This window comes from Cucurbita pepo, chromosome 10 (assembly GCF_057944985.1).
Source record: "Cucurbita pepo subsp. pepo isolate OVF chromosome 10, ASM5794498v1, whole genome shotgun sequence".
NCBI lineage: Eukaryota > Viridiplantae > Streptophyta > Magnoliopsida > Cucurbitales > Cucurbitaceae > Cucurbita > Cucurbita pepo.
Genome location: NC_141807.1, coordinates 13,807,201 through 13,831,881, shown reverse-complemented (window position 1 = coordinate 13,831,881; position 24,681 = coordinate 13,807,201). Strand labels below are relative to the sequence as shown.

Below are 24,681 nucleotides of genomic sequence, written 5' to 3'. Positions count from 1 at the left end.
ATGGATCGTGATGAACATTTTCTCCCATATCATGGTTTCGCTAACTAAAGTTTTCCGATAACTCCCAAACTTCATTACCTTATATAACCTTTTGGGATAAGGATTCATATAATATTTCATAAAATAAGATCTAGTAATGAGTTTCATAGCATTTGAAGGTCATCTAGGTCATGAACCGAAGGTAAATTACCTTAGGGGCATTATGGTCATTTTACACCGTTTCTTAGTTTACCTACTTATCTTTATCCAATGACCACCAAATTTCATATCTAACCTCAACATGCTATAATATGCTCAGTATTAAAATTTGATAAGCAGCGGAGCTCATATAGTAGGTTATTTTAACGTTACTTAAATCTCACGGTTCTTTGGGTTTTTCTTTCATATATCCTTGATTCATACTTGGTTTAGGATTCATATGAAAATCCAAGCGATTTCTACAAGTATTTCTTAACAAAGAGTCAAAGGTGGCTACTTGCCTTGTCGTCGATGTTTGAGACCTCCATTCTTGAGCTTCCAGTATCTGAATTACTTCAAATTTCCTTCCACATACTCCTTATTGTGTCTAGTTTATGAAACCATAATTTTTTTCATGAGAATCGGTCTGGAAGGGAGTTGAAGTTGAGAAAACCCAAGAAAAGGTCAAATTTTGAGTTGACTTGGACAATTCAGTTGAACTGGCCATATCATCGTTTTCTTCCTCTGAACAGGAAGAAGATGCGCATTTTTCGCGTCGCCGCCATCTAAAACTCGTTCTGTACAATCACATTTACAGTGTTTCTCTCCTCGATGTCTTCGTGAAACTTAAAGATGGGTGTTACAAGGAAGGGCTAGGGATTGATTTGATACCTTCTCGTGGATCGTAGCCTAAAATATTCCGTTCCAAAGTTCATCCAAAATCTGATTTATCGCCAGAGATAAAACAAATGATTTCTTTTCTTATTGGGTAGCCAATTCTAGGGGTTTCAAAGCCCTATTTCTTCATTGAACCTCTTCCATATCCTTTCTTCAAGCTAAAGGAATTGGTTTGGAGGAACGTCTTTGAGTGTAGGACCTTAATTTCCAGAAAACGTTCTCGGTATGCAACTCACTCGAAACACCAAACGTTCGATCTCTTGGGTAGCTTGTTCTACGACGTTTCAGCTCTCAATTCTTTCATCAAGTTTACTCAACTTCTTCCTCTGAAGCTAGAGGATCCTTAATTTGAAGGAAAAGAGATCGTAGATAGGAATTCGACTCTTATCCCCAATTTAATTTCGAAACCTATTTCCTTCAATTCAGCACACTCTCGAGGTTATTTTTCTTCGTGGTCTTCCATGGAAGCATTCCTTGGAGGTGCAGAAACTGATTGGAATCATTATTGCTCGACGAATCATCATGTATGCTCGGATTGGATTTTCAAGTTTTTCTTGAAGTTCTTCAACGGCGGATTGAGATGGGGGAATGGTTTCTGGGCACTTTCAGCACTCTATTCCTTCATAGAACTGGTTGGTAATCTTGTTGAGAATCTGTAGGAATAAGTTTGAAGAGAAATGGTGGAGGATTGCTCTCGAATTTGGAAGAAATCTGAGAGTAGGAGACCCATAATCTAAACCCTTATTGCCTTCGATTAGGGGATTGATCTTTCTCGATTCTTATTTCGTATTGTTGCTCCTACTTCAGACTTTATAGGAGGAGCTTAAACCGACATTGAGAGCTCTAGAATCTTCGTTATTTAGTGCTCGAACTTTCTAGATAATTTTTCGGAGATATCAACTCGATCATAGCCTTACCGACCTTGGCTTTAAATACTAGTCATTAGATGTGATGATCCGTGCGTGTTCATTCTAGATCATATCCAATTTTGGAAGAGATTCGACGGTTGAGATTTGAGTTCGAAGGATTTTGCTCGGATGGTCACGGTAGATGCTCTGATTATAATTAGAGTGACATTTTTGTAATTATCCATTCTTCCAGGGGTATTTTGGTAATTTTCCACTTTTCGAATATTTTATTATTATTTTTCTTGAAAATCCATAATTTTTCTACAAATTCTTCATTGCTTTTTGATCATTTTTCCCTTATTTTGAATCTTGAGATTCCTTCTTGATAAGGAATTACAAATTCAGAAAGATTCTTGATAATTGATCAAATGACTTTTTTGCACTTTTCATTTACTTTTTCCCTTCCCATCCTTTTCAAAAGGCCTTTTAACTCCTTGAAATCACTTGTTAGAGTACACGAGTGACTTGACTAAGTCCCTTGTTCTTGCTTAATCCTTTAACTTTTTCCTTTTTATCCTTTGGGTCTTTCATGAGCCGCTTATTCTTATGAGAGTTAATTTCCTTCATTTTTGGGGTGTTACATATACATACTCGTTACAAACACAAAATAAGAAGCAGACTCAAAAGAAGAACAAAAAATTTCAAGATTAAAAACAGAGGTTAGTCCATGGCCCAAACTCCAAATTCCGCTCTCATCCACGACCAACTCTTAGTTACTTGAAAAAATATGATAAACATGGAGTGAGTAAAACTTAGTAAGTAACCTACTAGTAGGTTCTTAATCGTGACCTTAAGCTAGGATATTACTTCTTGTTATGTTTTTAGGATCTTAGAACTTAAAGGTCATCGTGTCATGTATCATATACTGATCCTGAAAACCTTCCCCTAAAATAACCTTCAATTTTCTCCCCATGACCACATGAGTGGTGTCGTCATAATCGTGTAATCCTACTTGTAAATCGTGGTGCAAGACATCTCGTTTAGCTGATGAGAAAGGTAGGCCTATCATAACATCCCGCTCATGATACATATGGCAGGACATCCTACCTAAAGAGGAATAGAGGCCTTTTAGTACACATCGTAATGGCAGAAAATGGTTACTTATGGGTATAGATCCTAGCAACTTATTTAGCATGTTATTCACATAGTTCTAGGTACTTGGTACATAGATTATTGATGAACCGAGGTTTATTACATAATGTCATGGGTTAGGCTTTAGGAGTTGAGGTTTTAGCTTAGGAAAACATTAGAGGGTAACCTAACGTGGACTAATTCGTGTGAAAACCTACTAGCACTTTGAGGACCTCATTATAGGACCATGTGAGAAATTTCATGTAAAAAGGGTATCTCATTAATCATACAACGAGGTATAATCATATGAAGGGTATTATGGTCATTTTACCATGTTTCTTGGTTTAGCTACTTAGTTTTGTCCAATGATCATCAAATTTTACATACCTCTATAACATGTCATATTATGCTCAGGATTAAAAATTTGTAGGTAGCAGGATACGTTTAGTAGGTGATTTTAGCGTTACTTAAATCTCGAGCTACCACGTTGGTTCAGTGCCATAAATCGAGGTTCTAGGTGTTTTTCTTTCATCATTATTTAGTTATACTCAATCTAAGGTTCATATGAGAATCCAAGTGATTCCTACAAGTATTTATTTTGAAAAAGTTGGGGACTTGTTTCTCAAGCTTCTATTATTCGATTTCCTCCAAATTTTCTCTGGTAGCTTCCTTAGTGAGTCTAGTTTCTAGAACCATTGAGAACTTTGTGAGAACTAGCCTGAAAAGGGTTAAATTTGATTAAAAACTAAAGAGAGTCTGACTTTGGGCTGACGTGGACGATTCAGTTGATCGGCCATCGTCTTCTTCCTCCCGTAGGGGAAGAAGACATTGCGCGATATTACTCCTCCATCTGAAAATGAGGTTTGCCAACCCATTCTTTGACGTTTCTCCCCTCAATTCCTTCATCAAGCTTAAAGATAAAAAGTTAAAGAAGAGTTTATCTTACCTATTCGTCGACTACAACATAAGTTATAGGTGTCCAAAGTCGAGGGAAAACTTGTTTTGTCGTCGGGGTAAACCAAGAAGTTATTATTTTTTGGTAAGATAATGCAAACTCTATCAGACCACACATCATTCACAACAATTTTCCTTACACTTCACTTAAGCTAGAGGAATGTTCCTGATAAAACGACTTTGCGTGGTTGAGAGTAATTTTGAGCTTCCTTCCTCTGTCTGCAACTCAACCCAGAACGTTATTTGTCCCTCTATTGGGCAGCTTGACTCAGGACGAGTTGGGTCTCGAATCCTTCATCAAACATACTCTATTTAGTCCCCTCAAGCTATCAAAATCATCCATTTTGAGTCTTTAAGGTTGTAAATAAGGATTTGAGTTTTACCCCCAAATCTTACCCGTTATTGAATTTCTTCGATTACGCAAGTTCCTGAGGTCATCTCTCTTCGCAGCGTTCTTCAAAAAATTATGCTTAGGTGTGCAGAAACAAATTGGGATTGGACTCGTATGATGCATACGTCTGTATCTTTGGTTTGTTTTTTTAGCTACCATCCATGGTGGACAGGATTTGAGAAATAGGATATAGACGTTTTCAAGACTTCTTTCCTTCACCAAACTTATGGGTAAACTTATTTAGAAGGTGCAGGAACAAGTTTGGAGATGAATAGTGGACTATAATCTCGAATTCGAGGTAAACCCGTGAACACGATACCCCAAAACAAGAAACTTGTATCTCTCGATTGGGTACTCGATTAAGCTTGATTCTTGCCCTTAATAGTCTACCCTAATTCATAATTTATAGACCGATTTTTCACTACCATTGAAACGTCTAAAATTTCTATAATTTCATTCTTGATTTTTCTGAATCTTTTGCAAGAAAAGTCGTCTCCGATCAGAGCCTTCCTTTATTAAGAACCTTGTAATTCTTATGCTATAAAAAATTTAATGATTTGGGAAGTTTATAAAAATTGGAAAAAGTTTCTTTTTCTCAATTTTCTTCAATTTTACTTGTTCTTTGCTTCTAGGTACAACCTATTAGGGATTATAAACTGTCTCTTATTGGAGACCTTGAGTGTTGCAAATTCTCCCCTCCTTTAAAAACTTTCGTCATCGAAAGTGCTTATTCTAAAATAGGTCAGGGTACAAGGTTCTTATTTGCCTTCGATTTCCTAAGTGGCTTCTTCTACTCTATGATTCTTCCATAGGATCTTAACAAGAGCGATTTCCTTGTTTCTCAATCTTTTGACTTTCTTGTCTATTATTTGAATCTGGTCTTCTTTATACGTTAGGTCATCTCTCAAGAAGAGAGTTTCATGAGCCAGTACGTGCGAAGGATCTAGGGTATACTTCCATAGTATGGATACATGAAAGATATTATGTACTGCAAACAAGTTTGGGCATTGCCCGATTCTATAGGCAACAAATCTAATCCTTTCTAATATCTTAAAGGGACGGATAAACCTAGGGCTTAGCTTCCCCTTTTTACCCTACCTGAGCACCCCTCTCATGGGGTGCTACCTTTAGGAATATATGGTCTCTTACCTACAATTCCATGTCCTTGTGCCTTAGGTTTGCATAGCTTTTCTCTCGGCTTTGTCCATAGAGAACCTCGTATGTGGTCATTTGTATGGTGGCTTGGCAACTATTATTATAAGCGAATTTCATAAGGTGTAGGTACTTATCCCAGCTTCCTGCAAAATCCATCACATATACCCTCAACATGTCTTCCAATATTTGCTTGAGCATTTCTGTTTGACCATCTGTTTATGGGTGGAATGTCGTACTATAACTGCGTACCCAATGCCTTTTGTTGAATTTTCCAGAAGCGAGATTTAAATTTGGCGTCTCGGTCTAATACTATTGACACTAGAACACCGTGTAGCCGTACTATTTGCTCCATATAGAGTTAGGCCAAGCTATCTACCGAGTAAGCAGTTTTTCATTTTTAATGTTAGCGGGGATAACTCAGCTGAGAGAGCATCAGGCTGAAGATTTGAAGGTCACGTGTTTGATCCGCGTTCACCGCACTTGATTAAAGTTGGATAAATTGACTATACAATCTAAAATTAGTGATTATTTCTTTTTAAATACAATGAATTGCGGAAATACCTTTACTTATGAATTCGTTAGACTGAAGGTCACATGTTCGATCCAAGTTCACCGAATTTGATTCAAATTGCATAACTTGACTATTCCATCTAAAATTAGTGATTATTTCTTTTTAAAATTTCAATGAATTAGCGGAACTATCTTTACTAATGAATTTTTATTTCTAATGTTAGTGGGGATAGCTTAGTTGGTGCTTTCACTGCACCTAATTCAAGTTGTGTGAAATACCTACTTATGAGTATATTAGTTGGGAGAGCGTCAAAATGAAGATTTGAAGGTCACGTGTTGTTTGATCCACATTCACCACACCTAATTCAAGTTTTGTAACTTGACTATTCAACCCAGAATTAGTGATTATTTATTTTTAAAATTTTAATGAATTAGCAAAAATACCATTACTTATGAAATTTTAATATTAGCGAGGATAGCTAAGTTTGAGAGTGTGAGACTAAAGATCTAAAGGTCACGTGTTCCATCCATGTTCACCGCACCTGATTCTAGTTGCATAACCTCACTATTCAATCAAAAATTTAAAATTTCAATGAATTACCTAAAATATCTTTACTTATGAATATTCATTTTTAATGTTAGCAAGAATAGCTCAGTTGGGAGATTGTTAGACTGAAGATTTGAAGGTCAAGTGTACCATCCACGTTCATCGCACCTAATACAAGTTTATTATGTGACTATACAGTGATTATTTCTTTTTAAAGGTCACGTGTTTGATCTCCACGTTCATGGCACGTAATACACGTTTATTACCTGACTATACAATGATTATTTCTTTTTAAAGGTCACGTGTTTGATCTCCACGTTCACCGCACCTGATTCTAGTTCCATAACACGACTATTCAATCTAAAACTAGTCATTATTCATTTCTAAAATCTCAATGAATTATCGAAAATACCTAACGTGTTCTAGTTCACACCTGATACAAGTTGGGTAACTTGAATATCTTATTAAAAATTAGTGATTATTTCTATTTAAAACTTCAATGAATTAACGAAAATACTTTGGGTAACTTGAATATCTTATTAAAAATTAGTGATTATTTCTATTTAAAACTTCAATGAATTAGCGAAAATACCTTTACTGATGAATTTTCATTTTTAATGTTAGCGTGGATAGCTCTGTTGAGCTTGAAGATCTGAAGGTCTCGTGTTCAATCCACGTTCACTGCACATGGTTCACGTTGCATAATTTGACTATTCAATCTAAAATTAGTGATTATTTCTTTCTAAAATTTCAATAAATTAGGGGAAATGCCTTTACTTAAAAACTTTCATTTTTTATGTTAGCGGTGATAGCTCAGTTTTGAGAGCGTCAGATTAAAAATTTGAAGGTCACATGTTCGATCTCCATGTTCACCGCACCTGTTTCTATTTGTATAACCTGACTATTTAATAAAAAAATTAGTTATTATTTCTTTTTAAAATCTCAATGAATCAACGAAAAGATCTTTACTGATGAATTTTCATTTCTAATGATTGTGGGGATAGCTCAGTTGGGAGGGTGTCAAATTGAAATCTGAAGGTCACGTGTTCGATCCACGTTCACCGCACCTAATTCAAGCTATGTAACTTGCCTATTCTTTTTTTAACCTAGAATCAGTGATTATTTATGACTTTGAATACTAACCTTTTTGTAGTTCAAAAACCAATTTCGAACCACCGCTAGTGTCTTCCCTACTATTCTCCGGACTTAGAACAGGATTGTGGAATCCGGTGGTGTGTGACTAATCTTGATAGGAATCCGGTGGTGTGTGACTAATCTTGATAGGAATTTAGTAGTAAAGAGAGAGTTTTGAGAGATTTTCTCCAATTTTTTCGAGACTCCAAGTACATCAATTATAATAAATTAGCTAGCATGTTCAAAAGCATTTAAACTCAATGACTTTGAATACTAACCTTTTTGTAGTTCAAGAACCAATTTCGAACCACCGCTAGTGTCTTCCCTACTATTCTCCGGACTTAGAATGGGATTGTGGAATCCGGTGTGTGACTAATCTTGATAGGAATTTAGTAGTAAAGAGAGAGTTTTGAGAGATTTTCTCCAATTTTTTCGAGAAGAATTTCCATGTACCTTGATCACTCTATTTACAGAGAGTCATATTTGCATGTTAATGCAAATTTGAGATTACCAAATTTTGACACTTCAAATTCCACTCAAATTTGTGGGATTATGTGGCAAGCATACAAGTTTGAGTTAACCAAATTTTGACACTCAAAATCCCACTTAAATTTGTAGGGTTTATATGGCAAACATACAAGTTTGGTAAAACCAAATTTTGACACTCAAAATTCCACTCAAATTTGTCGGATTATGTGGCAAACATGCAAGTTTGGTTAAACCATATATTGACACTCAATATTCCACTAACTCAAACATGAATTTTTCCATGAGGTGGAGTCAACATTTTGACTTTCTCCATTTTAATTCAACAATTAATTTAAATAATTAATTTTAGATTAAAACAATATTAAAGGATTGATTACACAATTTAATTAATATGTAACATTAATTCAAATGTCAAACCCAATTAATTCCACCAATTATGAATCCCTATTCATCATTAAAATATTTAAATATTATTTAAATATCTCTAATTCTCTCTTTTTGTTTAATTCGTAATTAAAATAAAATTCGGTTAAATATATCGTATATGTGTAGTGCATATTCCTTAATTTGAATTCAAACACTTCGAACTCACTCGTCACACTGTTCTAAGATTTAGTCCGATATGAGCTAGCAGGGGACCTAATGGACCTATAGATCATGGTCTCCAACGATTCGAGATTAACCAGCTAAACTCATTAACTTTGTTAACCAACATTCGTTGACTACTAGGACACTCCACTAATGCCTAGTAGTTGCACTCCCCTCACTATAGATATATTTTTGTCCATTTGATATAACCATGATTAGTGAGTCTATCCTTCAGAGGTTGTTCGTAACTAGAGCTGGGTCAATTTACCGTTATTCCCCTAAAGTTACTTCTTGTTCCTTAAGTTCCACTGGTCCTCTAATGAACAATTGGTTTGTGGTTCAACCACCAAACCGAGTCCCTCTCAGGTCAATGAGAGGGTGAGGCCCCTTGTTCAAGACCTTAAGTCAGTACTTAAGGGAACGCCCAGTCTTACCCTTGAAATGGGAGACTTATTGAGTTGGCGAACTCGGACCACTCACCCATGCAAATCTAAGGATAATTCTGAATAAACAGGAGTTCATAGTTAGCTCAGGATTAAGGTCGAGTTACCTAGGTCATCGAGTGAAAAAATCAGTCTCAATAGTAAACGTCGTTATAAAGTGAGAGTGATTTTCTTCATGGTCCGATCTTATGCAATACTCATTGCATAGGACGCCCTCACTCGCATGTCTCCACATGTACAATTTAGTAATCACATTGTTTATATCATATACAAAAGTGGGCCGCATCCTTACTATCCCCAGGGTACGGTACTCAGCCTTATCCCTGTAATATAGATCATTTTGACAATATACTTGAACTTGATCCACTCTTATGTCTCTACATATAGTTTAAGTAATCATACTATAGATAGAGTATTCTTAGTTTATTGGATTTAGATTAATTATCGTAAAATTCACTTTATTCAATAATAATCTTTACTGAATAAACATCAATAATAACTTTATTGAAAATAGAATATGTTTTTGTTTACAAACTATGAGTTTTAGGGCATAAAATCCAACATGAAGGTCACGTGTTCGATCTCCACGTTCATCGCACCTGTTATTAAATAAAAAATTAATCATTGTTTCTTTTTAAAATCTCAATGAATCAGCAAAAATACCTTTAGCAATGAATTTTCATTTCTAATGTTTGTGGGGATATCTTACTTGGGAGAGCATCAGATTGAAGATTTGAAAGTCACGTGTTCGTTCCACGTTCACTGCACCTAATAAAAGTTTTTGTAACTTGACTATTCAACCAAGAATTAGTGATTATTTATTTCTAAAATTAAAATGAATTAGCGAAAATACCTTTGACATGAATTTTCATTTTTAATGTTAGTGGGAATAGCTCAGTTTGGAGAGCGTCAGACGGAAGATCTAAAGGTCACGTGTTTAATCAACGCTGCACATGGTTCACATTGCATAACTTGCCTATTCAATCTAAATTTAGTGATTATTTCTTTTTAAAATATAATGAATTAGCACAAATACATTTACTTATGAATTTTCATTTTTAATATTAGTGGGCATAGCTCAGTCGGGAGAGTGTTAGAATGAAGATTTAAAAGTCATGTATTCGATATCCACGTTCACCGCATCTGTTTCTATTCGCATAACCTGACTATTCACTAAAAAATTAGTCATTATTTCCTTTTAAAATCTCAATGAATCAACAAAAATACCTTTACTGATGAATTTTTATTTTTAATGGTTGCGGGGATAGCTTAGTTGGGAGAGCGTCAGACTGAAGATCTGAAGGTCACGTGTTTGATCCACGTTCATCGCACTTGGTTCACGTCATAATTTGACTACTATTTCAATAATTAGTGATTATTTCTTTTTAAAATCTAATCTCAATGAATTAGCCGGCAGAAATACCTTTACTTATGAATTTTCAATTTTAATATTAGCGAGGATAGCTTGGGAGAGCGTCATATTGAAGATTTGAAGGTCACGTCTTTAATCTCCACGTTCACGACACTTGTTTCCCAAGTCTTTCTTTCTTCCATGCAAAACTTAACATGAAAACTATATCACGGCCACAAGTTCTTTTGTGGGGATACTATAAATACCCACAAATTATTATGTAAAAAGCATATTTGTGATCAATGAAATTGATCTCTTAAGTTGAGACGTTCCCCTCGTAGAAATCTGAGCATATCTTTGTCGTTTCTAAGTTTCATGCAATTCTTTTGGTATATTGCATCTGAGTCATTGAATCAAACGGTGATCAAGTTCAATTGTGGAATGACTCAATTTAGAAAAAGGTTCCAAATCTTGTGGGGATACTATAAATACCCACAAATTATCATGTAAAAAGCATATTTGTGATCAATGAAATTGATCTCTCAAGTTGAGACGTTCCCCTCCTAGAAATCTGAGCATATCTTTGTCGTTTCTAAGTTTCATGCAATTCTTGTGGTATATTGCATCTGAGTCATTGAATCAAACCGTGATCAAGTTCGATTGTGGAATGACCCAATTTAGAAAAAGGTTCCAAATCTTGCTTCTCACTCTTGGATCTCATCATCTAATTCTAGCTTTTATCTCTTGTTGATCCCAATTTTGTACAAGGAGGTGTTAATTTCTTTAATATAAGGGTTTTCGCTTCTACAAAAGCTTAGATCGTTGGGCTGAAGATTACGATTGGTCTATCATCTTTCAACGGGATTTTCTATCCCCATGACTTGCTCTGATGCGGTCGTTCTTCTATCACCGATGACACGTCCAGTTGTCGAGATTGGTAATGTGAGTTTGTAACCCATCCATTAAGATTCTTGAAATGATTCTATAGCTTATCATTTCCAAGTTGGGAGTTGGGTCATGGGTCTTGGGGGAAGGAATCCTTAGTTTACCTCGGTTGGAGTTGAAGGAAGTGTCATAAGACTAGTTTTTTAAAAAAAAATTTAATTTTTTTTAATTATTTTAGTGTGGATTCATTTCCAAATGCATGTTACCACTCTTATGTTACCACTCTTATTATTGAAGAAACCGCATTAAGCTAGTTTCACGTAGCAACAATGCCTTTCACTCCTATTGGTAGAGGATATTTAGCAGTTTTATGTCTGACAACCACCTGTTCCATCTCATGTATCATTTTTTAATGTTTTCCAATTCATTTGTTTCCATTTCATTTATCAATATATATATATTTTTTTTTTTGGTTAAAAATTCGAATTACTACCATTTGCCTAAAGCCCTAAACTAACTTTGTTTAATTTGCAAATGTACCCACATAATATGAAAAATGGAACACGTAAGTTGTAAATTCATACCTTTCAAAGAAACAAATAAATTTTAAAGATACCAATACAAATAAGAAAATTATGTAACCAAATTTATTTCAAACATAGAAAACTTCATAAATAATGTCTTGATTTTGCAAAATCAACAAAAGAAAGGACGTAATATAGTAAAGTAAAAAAAGAAATTGTTACAATGACTATAGTGCCCATAAATTCTATTGTTGGGAATCATACCCGAGTCTTATGGATGAAAGCCAGATATCCTAACCGTTGGACGACAATGAAATTTTCATGTTGTTGTCGTGGAGTCGTTTGTCAGATCGCTGAAGAGTTTCAACATGGTCTTTTGTGTAATGTCTAACTCTTCGACATGTCCTTCCATGTGTGTGATAGAGCTCTCAGAGGCACCTCCATGTTTCGAGTTGTTTGATCATGTCACTCTTTCTTTTAAGGAGTCGACCTCAAACGGGAGCGTCGATTGCATCGATTCCATCAAAGATCTTCGCATGAGTTTATGGTGCATAATCCATTTTTTATATCATTCACCTTCGAGCGCCACCATAGTTTTGATCGCAGCCAATGTAACTCTCAGGTCCTCTTAGCAAGTTCCTATAGCCTTCAAGTAACAGTACGTCAAATATAAAGTTTAAAAATTCCTTGGTATCCCAATTCTCATAAAATGCATTAAGTTCTTGGATCTTCAGTTTGTTAAGTCCAACGTGAGCTTGGTTTGGGGTGTGGTTCTCTACCATCCTCCTTGTCAAACTCACTAGGGTGCTTATCTCAGCCATGATGTCATTCAACAAGAGAGACCTTCAAAACGCCCGGAAACAGAACTGTTCAATTGGATTATCACACTCACCATTTGAATCACCTCAACTCCACTTGTTGAACTTGAACCTAATACCCATTACATAACACTAACAAAGGTATAAAGTTCCTAACATCCTCATCACTATAGTGCAAATCAAATGTAGGTAAAGTTTAAATATAATTCATGACCAAAGATGAAACAAAATTCCATAGTCAAGAATCGAACCTGGATCTCCTAAGTGAAAGTCAATATCCTTAGGGATGTTTCATATTGTTGCCTTGGAGTCTTTTATAAGGTTGCTGTAGAGTTTGAATATGGTCTTTTGTGTAATGTTCAATTCTTCAACACCACTTCCATTTGTGTAATGTAAGATAATTTCTTTTTAAAATTTCTATTAATTAGCGGAAATACCTTTACTTATGAATTTTTATTTTCATTATTAGCGGAGATAGCTCAGTAGAAAGAGCGTCAGACTGAAGATTTGAAAGTCACGTATTTGATCCACGTTCACCGCACCTAATTCAAGTTGCATAACTCGACTAAGTTTAGCTTGACTAATGAATCTAAAATTATAGATTATTTATTTTTAAAATTTCAATGAATTAATGAAAATACCTTAACTTATGAATTTTCATTTTTTTTTTCATTTTTAATATTAATGGGGATAACTTACTAGGGAGAGCGTCAAACTCAAGATCTGAATGTCAGGTGTTTGATCCTCATTGTCAAACTCACTCGGGTGCTCATCTCAATCATTTCAGCCTTGTTGGCGTTCAATAAGAGAGACCTTGAAAATAACCGGTAACTGTTCAATTGGATTATCACATTAACAATTTGAATCAAATAAAGTGACATTAACCATTTAAATCACTTGTTGAACTTGACCAAATGTCTATAACATAATACTAACAAAGGTACAAAGTAACACAAACAAAGGTGCAAAGTAACACTAACAAAGGTACAAAGTTCATAAAAGTCTTTTTAATCTAAAATACCATTTTACTTGACCATTATAGTGCCTCTCAAACGTAGGTAAAGTTTAAATTCGGGTCTCCTTGTCAAACTCACTCGGGTGCTCATCTCAGCCATGATGGCGTTCAACAAGAGACCTCGAAAATAGCCGGATTATCGCATTAACAACATAATCACCTCAACCCCACTTGTTGAAATTGAAACAAATATCTATAACATAACACTAACATAGGTACGAAGTTCATAAAAGTCTTTTTAATCTAAGATACTATTGAACACCATTAAAGTGACTCTCAAACTTAAGTAAAATTTAAATATAATTGGTGACGGAAGATGAAACTATAAAATAAAAATAAATAAGAAAATAATATTTCATTTCAAAGAATCGAACCAGAATCTCCTAGGTGAAAGCAAAATATCCTAACGACTAGACAACAATAAATTTTTGGTGTAGTTGTCTGGAGTCTTTTGTCTAATCGCTGAAGAGTTTTAGCATTATGTTTTGGGTAATGTCTAACTCTTCTACACGTCCTTTCATGTGTGTGATAGAGTTCTTAGAATTACCGCGACGTTTCGAGCTGTCCGATCGTGTGGCTCTTTCTTCAAAAGGGTCAACATCAAACGTCAGTTTTTTGATTGGTAACCCATCTAGAGGAGTGTCGATTGCATCGATTCCATCAACAGTCTTCCCATGAGTTCATGGTGCATGACCCATTTTTTATACCATTCACCTTCGAGCGCCACCATAATTTTGCATCGTCCATGAGATGCATTGCGACCAACGTAACTCTTAGGTCCTATGAGCAAGTTCCTGTAACCTTCATGTCATGACCCGATTTTCGAGGCTTCGAAGAATCGAACTCGTGACTAAAAGGACGAAATCGAAAACAAACAAAAAGAAAATAAAAGAAAAGAAAAGCAAAGTAAAAGGATAAAAAATACCATTCAATTAAAACAAAAGAGAAAGAAGATTTGTTTCGAAAATATTACAAAGGAAGTTGCAAATGTAAAAATGAAATACAAAATTAAAATCAAATATTTCAAATGGAAAATACAATTATGAAGAAAAATACAAAAGACTCTAAATATGAAAACGAACAAAGGACTCTAAAAGACCGACCAAGGACTGACGCTCCGGAACGACACCCCTCTGTGACCGCACAACTCTCGAACACCTCCCCGTATCGACTGGTACCTGAAAAAAAAGGGGAGAAAGGGGTGAGTATAAAAATATACTCAGTAAGCAGCCTACTTGTAGGCTCTTTTCGCATCCTTATCTTGGTAGGTAACCACGATCTTTCTCGGGTTTCTAAGGAGAGTGATCTAAGCTACAACTCTCCTTTCGGTATCATAAAAGGCTTGCCCATCTTATGCAGTGAATTGATCAGTGTCCTGAGGAGGCGCGACCTCATAAGCAAATCTGAGGGGATCGTATGGCTGGATCTGAATACGTGACTCTCTCTCTGAACATCAACCGTGGAGGTTAACTGACGACCCTCACACGGGACCATACATCCACAAAACGGGGTGCGACCCCCTATGTGCCGGTCAGCTACTGAGTCATCCTAGGTGGCTCCACGTCCCCCGCTCAGGGACGGGTTTCTACGGCCCAGGAGTCCTGTTCAGAAGACCCCTTAGCTATCACCACTAGGTCTGGACACCTGTCACACTTCCCTATCCGGATCTGCAAAGCTCAACGATCACCGTACCGGAGCTCTGTCCCGACGGTATGGTATCGGAGGAGAGAGGGAAGTGGAGGTTCTGATGACACTATCTTCACTGCTCAACCCTAATGGGCTACCTACAGTTACCGTGGTGACCTATTATTCTTTCTAGGGTGGAACTTGGTGCCTTAGACTTAGATTCGTGTTTCTCTAGGATTCTCGTGCCTGGTGTCACAAACCTATCGGGTTTGGAATTCTGGGTTCTGGTTCCGCCGGTAATCATTTCACGGGTCTAATTGCACGGTATTCTAGAGGTCCCCCAATCCAGGGTCTCGTCTAGCTAATTTAGCCATAAGCATCCTAATAAAGCTCATAATTTCTTCCTATTCATCCAGAAAGATAATCCAAACAATCATCATACAATAGAGTTTACACGCAGCAGTTCATGCAAAATTATCAAACATGCTCAACGGGAAGATAACGTCCATCTTTACCCGGAGCGCAGATTTCACAAGTTTCCCAACCTCCTCATGCATACATACATTATCAGAGTCCCAACCAAAACAGATTTAATACACATTTTGTATCTAGCTTTCCATAATCATCTTACATTCGCAGTTTCTATAATAAGACGCTAAGTCGGGCTAGCTAATTTCATAGGTGGTAGCATGCATGCTTGTTCCTAGCGGTTCCTACAAGTACTGCTTGTGGAAGTCCAAATGGCTACTTACTTGGTCGACGCGTGCCTTCCCGAGTTCGAGTTTTCTTGACGGAATGGATTCCAACAATTCTGGAATTTTCTTCACAGGTCCTAATTCACATAATAATAGGGTCAACATCAAAATCGGGTCGGAAAACAAGCAAACAGAGACCGAATGGGAAGAAAAACGGTGCCTCACGCGCCCCCACGCGCGACGCACGCGCCCGGGAAGGTCACTACGCGCGCTTCCTACGCGTGCGTGCCCTACGCGCTTCTCCCCCGCACAGGCGCGGGTCAGAGACGCTGGGTCGGGCGCTTCGCGTGCAGCGCGGTCGGGCCGGCCGGGTCCGCGCGCCTGACGCGTGCCCGCTGCCGGGTGAGGACGCGCCTCACCAGCCGGTGATCGACACGTGTCGATCACCGGTTCCGCCGCTCTCCTCCGCACGCCGTCCGACGCGTGGCGGCCTCCACCCTCTCTCCTGCCTTCATTTTCCAGGTCTCTTTCCCGTTTCAATCAATTTTCTCCCGATTTTTTTATCTTCCAATCCGTAATCCGATTCGTTAAATTTTCTTCACGAAACTTGTAGACCTCATATTCTACTCCTTGGAAAGAATTTTCTTAAATTTTTCTGATGATCACAGATCTTATTATTTGAGTTCAAATTCGGAGAAAAACACAAGTTCTTACCGAAAATCACGTTATCTTTAAACTCCGATTCAAACGCCGATCTTGGCCGCCTTCACTTCAGAACTTAACCAGATAGCGCTGTTGGGGGGTAAGAGTCCAAGGATCAACACAAAACGTTACTAGCACACGAAAATCTTGATGACTTCTCAATGTAGATACTCGTGGACTAACCTGAAGTTCTTGAACGTTTTGTCGAAATAGGAAGGTGCGATTCGTGAGAGCACCTTGCCTCGAGCTATTCAACGGTTTAGATTGGGGACTCGGTTCTCCGGCGTCGGTTCTGATCCGATCTCCTCCCCTTCCTCAAAACCCTAATCTTCTTTCCCTCTTCCCCATTTTAACTCAGCCAAAACAGACCCCTCAACTAATAAGGGCGAAATGACTAGTTTGCCCCTATTGTAACCAAATTTTTTTTTTTCTTCGGGCCTTACATTTCAAGTATTGTTCTACATAAAACTTAGCATCCCCATTTCCATTTAAGGGTTTGTGTTCTTGGATTTTAGTTTGTTAAGCCCCACATGAACTCGACTTAGGTGTGGTTCTCTACAGCCCAACTTGTCAACCATGATGTCGTTCAACAAGACCTAAGATAGAAACTATAAAATAAAATGAATAAGAAAATAATATTCCATTGTCAAGAATTGATCCTGGGCCTCGTGGTGAAAGCTAGATATCCTAACCGCTAGACAACAATATATTTTTTGTGTAGATGTCCTGAAGTCTTTTGTCAGATCACTGAAGAGTTTTAGCATGATCTTTTGCTTAATGTCTAACTCTTCGACACATCCTTCCCTGTGTGTGTTAGAGTTCTCAGAGCTACCCCGACGTTTCGAGCTGTTCGATTGTGTGGCTCTTTCTTCAAAAGAGTAAACATCAAACGTTAGGTCTTTGATTGGCAACCCATCCAGGGGAGCGTCGATTGCATCGATTCCATCAACGATCTTCCCATGAGTTTATGGTGCATGACCCATTTTTTATGCCATTCACCTTCGAGCACTACCATAGTTTTGCATCATCCATGAGATGCATAGCAGCCAACGTAACTCTCAGGTCGTATGAGCAAGTTCCTGTAGCCCTAAACTCTCAGGTCGTATGATAGAGTTCTTAGAGCTACCGTGACATTTCGAGCTGTTCGATCGTGTGGCTTTTTCTTCAGAAGAGTCAACATCAAACGTCAGGTCTTTGATTGGCGACCCATCCAGGGGAGCATCGATTGCATTGATTCCATCAACGGTCTTCCCATGAGTTTATGGTGCATGACCCATTTTTTATATCATCTACCTTCGAGCGCCACCGTCCATGAGATGCATTGTGGCCAACGTAACTCTTAGGTCCTATGAGCAAGTTCCTGTAACCTTAAGTATTGTTCTACGTCAAAAATAAAGTTTTTTAATTCCTTAGCATCCCGGTTCCCATTTAAGGGTTTGTGTTTTTGGATTTTCAGTTTGTTAAGCCCAACATGAGCTTGGCTTGGGGTGTGGTTCTCTATGACCCTCCTTGTCAAATTCACTCGGGTGCTCATCTCAGTCATCTCAGTCATGATGGCGTTCAACAAAAGAGACCTTGAAAATGACCAGATTATCACATTAACCATTTGAATCACCTCAACCTCACTTATTGAAATTGAACCAAATATCTATGACATAACACTATTAAAGGTTCAAAGTTCATAACAGTCTTTTTAATCTAAGATACTATTGAACTTGACCATTATAGTGCCTCTCAAACCTAGTTAAAGTTTAATTATAATTGGTGACAAACAAAGGTTCAAAGTTCATAAAAGTCTTTTGAATTTAAGATACTATTTTACTCATTCATTATAGTGCCTCTTAAACCTAGGTAAAGTTTAAATATAATTGGTGACAAAAGATGAAACTATAAAATAAAAGAAATAAGAAAATAAAGTTTCATTGTCGAGAATCAAACTCGGGTCTCATCGATAAAAGCCTGATATCCTAACCGCTGGACGACAATGAATTTTTGGTGTAGTTGTCCTCGAGTCTTTTGTCCGATATCTAAAGAGTTTCAGCATGATCTTCTGTGTAATGTCTAACTCTTTGACACGTTGTTTTATGTGTGTGATAGAGTTCTCAAAGCTACCGCCACGTTTCTTGTTGTTCGATCGTGTGAATCTTTCTTCAAAAGAGTCAACATCAAACATTAGGTCTTTGATTGGAAACCCATCCAGGTGACCGTCGATTGCTTCAATTCCATCGATGGCCTTCCCATGATTTTTCGGTGCATGACCAGTTTTTTATACCATTCACCTTCAAGCACCACCATAGTTTTGCATCGTCCATGAGATGCATTGTGGGCCAACGTAACTCGCAGGTCCTCTTAACAAGTTCCTATAGTCTTCAAGTATAATATCAAAACATATTAATGTATTCAATATGTTGAATATTAAAATAATTGATGTGTATCATAAACATTAAATATAAATATATCTTTGCAATTTGAATGAGATTCATATTAATTAAACATATATTATGATGTTTTACGATATTTTAATATTATTTAAATAAGATATTATATCTTAATGTATTAGGTATTCAAATATATAATTTGACAAAAATTATCACAAGTTTACCGTAAATAGAACCCTATAGTTATGTAAAAAAACATAAAGACTATAAAAGAAATTCAATGGTTAAAAGAGATAGAGCAAACACTAAAAACCTACTACAACTTTCTCCATATATTTCTTCAATATAAGTTTGGTTTGTGTTGGAAAAGGTAATCTACTCTCAAAGTTCTTAAGAAAAACTTTTGAAAATCTAAAATGGATTATAAACCTTCAAAAGCTCATATTTGTAAAAATGGATTTTTTTTTTTTAATTCCTTTATGTTAGAACAAGACGTAAGCTTAGATGCTATATTAGGTACCCGATTTTTAAATGAATTGTACCCTTTTAAAATTTTGAAAAAATCGAAAAGAAATATTAGAAACAAAGTCTTAAAGAAAAATATAAATTTTATATTTACAAATCTTGTCCTTACCTACGGCATAAATACTCTTCAAAGAAAATCAAAGAATTACAAAAACATATTAAAAAACAAGCTATTGTTGATTTACTATTTCAAAAGGTTTTGACGAAAGATACATTCCAATAAAGTCTAACAGTAATCTTTGAACAATCTATAAAAAAGAAGAAATAGGTGATATTTGCAGAGGAAGCTGATAAGGTCTTCAAAGTCCATGTGTCATGTCTCATTTTAGGTTAACAACACAGTGAAAAGAAAAAAATTCTTATATAACTACAAACCTTTGAATAAGGTTTTAGAATAAATAAAATATCCAATCCAAAACAAAAATGATTCTATAAAAAGAATTTATAGTCCAATATTTTTATAAAATTCCATATGAAATTAGGATTTTGACAAACTCTAATTCCCTAAAAGGACAAATATAAAATAGCATTTAATGTCCGATTTAGAAAATATGAGAAGAACGTCATGCCATTTGATCTAAAAAACTCTCCATCCAAATTTCATAAAATTATGAATAATATTTTCAATCCTTTCAAAAAATTTCAATAGTTTATATTGATGATGTGTTGAAATTTTCTAAAACCATTAAGATCAACACTTCAAACATCTACATACATTCATTAATGTAATCACAAGAAATCAGCTAGTTGTGTCCATACCCAAAATCAAATAATATCAAACTCAAATCTGTTTTCTTGGATTTTAAATTTATTTGAGCCTTATAAAACCCATCGAGTGGTCCATTGAGTTTGTCTCAAACTTTCGTTATGACGTATCCGAGAAAAGCCAACTTCAAAAAAAATTTAGCTTGTCTCAATTATGTGTCTTATATCCTTGAAGATATCACGCACATTTACAAATGTCTTGATGAGTGTCTTTAAAATAATACAAAGTCTTGATTTGTAAGCGATATCTCTACAACCCAAAAAAATCAAATTATTGGTCAAATAAGCTCTCTGCTTAAGTCCTATTGACCCCAAGGGCAGATCTCATAGTGAAACCTCACGCATCAAATATCGGATATGGAGGTATCTAAAATTGACAAAGAGGGCTGAGAATCAATTATCTTATTTTATTCAAAAGCCTTGATTAATACCATACAAATTACAAAACAGTAAAAAAGAAATATATTATTTCCGTAACTTGTACAACAATTTTAAAGGAACTTTAATTAACAAAACTATTAAAATCTACCCGAGAGTCAAATTTAGTTTTAGAAAAAGAAGGGAAGAATCTTGTTTCAAACAAAAATTGCTAGAGAGAAGTAAATTTTCTTGTGGTTTAATTTTCAAATTGCACCGACAAAAGAAGTTAAAAACACTTTTGAGGGAGAGTTTCTAACAAGTCTCTCTTCTCTCCTCTATCTTCTAAAACTGATACTAATTCCACTAATCATTTGCATGAATTCAAAAGTTGAATTACAAGAACAGAATTAGATTTAAGATTAAATCAAAAAAAAAATTGAGTGGCAATAAAATATCACTTGACATTGAAATGTAATTGGAAGACTTTTTATCTTTGGGGTTGAATTACATTTAAGATTATTTATGTTACGTCTTATTTTCTTGAATTTGTATTTAATAGCTTTTGGTAGTTTGTAGATGAAGTACATTATGTTTGAATTATCTTTTTGGCAAGGCTTGTAATATTCCGTTTGAAAACATTGTGGAATATAAAAACCTTGTGTTTGAAAATTTGGGTGTTATATTTCTTTCAAACCTTGTTTTAGGTTTGATGTTAAAATCTATTTATTGGATTAGTATGATCAAACTAATTCTGGAGTAGTAGTCTTGGAATCTAAGAGTGACAATCATAGATTCAAAGTTGAATCTAAAAGTTATTCATCCTTCTAACCCACTCTTTGTTGAAATCAATTCGTTAACTTAGCTTTCTTTGTGAAAGTTTGCAAGGATACTATGACCTTTAGCATTGCAAAATCCAGCATTGTTGGCGCATATCAAAATCCGTGCCAAAATAAAGTTTAACAAGTTGTTCTATGGTGTAGTAGTTAGCACTTTTGACTTTGAATCTAACGACCTGTGTTTAATAACCGATAGGTAATCCATCAATTTATACAAAATTGGTCCATAGCCGATTCGATAGGGTCACTTTTGGACCGATAATCTGTAGAAGGGGTTACTAAGGTTGAGATCATACAAAATGGGTCCATAGCTCAGTGTTAAAGCATTAGACTACAGATCAAGAGGTCACCAATTCGAACTTGATTGGGCCCTTCTATCTTGGATAGAAATTTGTTACACTTTTTGGACCGACACTATGTCAAAGGGGTCACCAAAGTTAAAATCCTACCAAATGGATTCATAGCTGGGTGGTAGAGATTTTGATAAGACCCTTCTGGTTTTCACTCACGGCTCTTCTTCAACCTATGGCCCATCAATATTTCATCTCCTTGTTTTTTTAGTTTTCTAAGTACCCTTATTTCATTCTTAAATCTATAAAATGTTTTCTCTTTTCTTAAATATCAAAATCTTAAATAAAAAGGAAGAATTCTCTAAAATATTCTTCTTTTGCCGGTCATTTCACACAATTTAACATTTTTAAAATTGGTAAATTAAAAAATTCTACATTGATATATTCGTAATTTCATGTTATCTTCATAAGTTTGCCGGCGACATTCTCTGTTGTCGAGCTTGATAATGTGAGTTTGTAACTCATCCATTAGGATTCTTGGAATGATTCTCTAGATTATCCCTTACATGCTGGGAGTTGGGCCATGGGTCTTGGGTGAAGGAGCCGTTGGTTTACCGCCCCTAAGAGTTAAGGAAGCATCTTGAGGCTAGTTTCACGTAGTATCATTGTCTTTGAGATAACAATTCTTTTCTATTTTATCTAAATTTTTTAAATATGGGTTCATTTCCAAATGCATGCTAACACCCTTATTGTTGAATAAATGACATGAAACTAGTTTCACATAGTAGCCTTGCCTTTTGCTCCTATTAGTGGAAGGATAATAGGTTGATTATACCTATAGGGTAGTTTTAAGTGTGACCACCAGATTAATTTTTTTTTTGGTTAAAAATTTTGCTTCATTTCTAAAGGCAGGGAGACAAAGTAGAAAAATGAAAACATGTAAATTGTAAACTCAAACATTTCAAAGAAATAAATAAGTTTTGATCGTACCAATGCTAACCAGAAAACAATGCAACCAAATTTATTTCAAACATAGAAAACTTCATGTCTCCGTATGGTAAAACCAATAAACCAAAGGACCTAATATAATAGAGAAATAAAAAAAAATGTTACCCTCATTGATTAATGGATGTTGACTTTGACCAATTCGTTCTTTTATTTATTTATTATTATTTTTTATTTATTTATTTTGAAACTATTTTAAGCACTTTTCTCTTGTACGGCTTACCTTTGAAGGTGATTGTAAACATTTATGTACGAGTGACTATTATGATTATAAGTCAACTTATTTAAGTGGAAATAAATTTTGAAGATGAAATTAAAGTATTAATTTTGATGTCATCTTTACCGGAGTTTTGGGATGTTGTTATTAATGAGATTCAATCTAATGCCATTAGTAATTCTCAATGATAATATTCAAAATACTCGACAAAAAAGAGGGGTCAACATAAGATATTTGAAACAAATAAATATTTTGTCCTCTATGATATATCAAATCACTTATTTGAAATTCCTTAATAATAAACGAGAATTGTTACATTATTTTTAGAAAAAAGTTCCTTAAATAGAAGTCTTATTAGATACTTTTAAACACTTAGAGATCAACTAGACACAAAGCTAAACATTCTAAAAAAAATTAGGGGTTAAACTTTTAAGTTAACGTAATTTAAGAAACTTATGATTTTTATATTATCAAGAGTTTAATGGAGTTAGGCCAATTCAATCTACTGACCCAAGAATGGAACCGAACCAAACCAACTAGTTAGTAACATGATTTAGTGGAAGCATTTTCACGCAAAGTAGAAGCAATAATGGAGGGTTTGAAATAATATAGTTTTCACCCCTTATTTGTCGAGTGAATATTGAAATAATATAGTTTTCATGTTAATTTTTTCCTGGAAGAAAGAAAGACGGAGATGTAAAGTATTATTTCAATTTGTTTGTAATATACAACAATATATAAAATTAACTATAAGAAATATATAAAATTACTTGTTCTCTAAGAGCTTTAATCAACATGGGAGGGTTGCTTCTGCAACCACTTTAAAGGTGCTCAAGATCACAACGAGTTACATAAAACAGCTCTAGAACTTTGAATCCAATAACTTGAGTTTGACTCTTGATGGGATCTCTCTTCTTGTGGAATCTGCATAGAATAGGAAAACCATGCCAAAATAAATTTTTACAAGGGGTTCTATAGTGTAGTGGTTAGCACTTTGGACTTTGAACCCAACGACCTAGGTTTGTTTGAATCCCTCATCTTTGAGTGGTACCTAGCATTCTTCTTGCCTTAGTAGTTAGAGTTGTCTGGTATTGTTGTCCTCAATCTTGTAATGTTTCTAAGATTCTAATTTTTTAAGGCATAAGGTATAACATGCATTCGAAATCATTTGAACCCATAATAACTAGCATGAGTTATTCACACTTAATCATTCGTAATCATTTGAACATGCATTCGTAATCATTTGAACCCATAATAACCCAAATCATTCGTAATCATTTGTAACATTCACACTTAATGACCATAATTAGCCAATTATGTAAATGTCACCTAAAAAATCTTAAAATACAATAACTCTAAATTACTCTAAATTGTAATCCACCCAAAATTTACAACAATCAAACATCATTCTTCTTCAATGTAGCATGAGTTGAAACATCTTTAGATAATTTTGACAACCTTTTCTTCACATCTTCATTGAAGTATATTGTATGATTGATGTCTCTTGGTTCATATCAACCCGTTAGGATAGTACCGTAGAAAAATAGACTGAAAGGATTGGTCCCGTCATTTCATTTGCATATGCTTGCTGCATAACCCCAATAGGGGGTCGCTTACTGAGTATTCTTAAAATACTCAAGTCTC

The 24,681-nt window shown here is 35.4% G+C and overlaps 1 long non-coding RNA gene and 2 other non-coding genes across 3 annotated transcripts; 2 read left to right on the top strand and 1 right to left on the bottom strand.

Annotated features, from left to right (window-relative positions):
- The first annotated feature begins 7,193 nt into the window (after nt 1-7,193).
- TRNAF-AAA (transfer RNA phenylalanine (anticodon AAA)) lies at nt 7,194-7,268 on the top strand. Its single transcript has one exon. It is a non-coding gene; the product is annotated as a tRNA-Phe (tRNA).
- Nucleotides 7,269-10,303: 3,035 nt separating this feature from the next.
- On the top strand, nt 10,304-10,376 carry TRNAF-GAA (transfer RNA phenylalanine (anticodon GAA)). The gene has a single exon. It is a non-coding gene; the product is annotated as a tRNA-Phe (tRNA).
- A 5,351-nt stretch (nt 10,377-15,727) lies between these two features.
- LOC147790767 (uncharacterized) lies at nt 15,728-16,998 on the bottom strand. The gene is made up of 3 exons (XR_015422771.1): nt 16,845-16,998; nt 16,674-16,751; nt 15,728-16,096 (listed from the first exon to the last, which is right to left on the bottom strand). It is a non-coding gene; the product is annotated as an uncharacterized LOC147790767 (long non-coding RNA).
- Nucleotides 16,999-24,681: the final 7,683 nt, after the last annotated feature.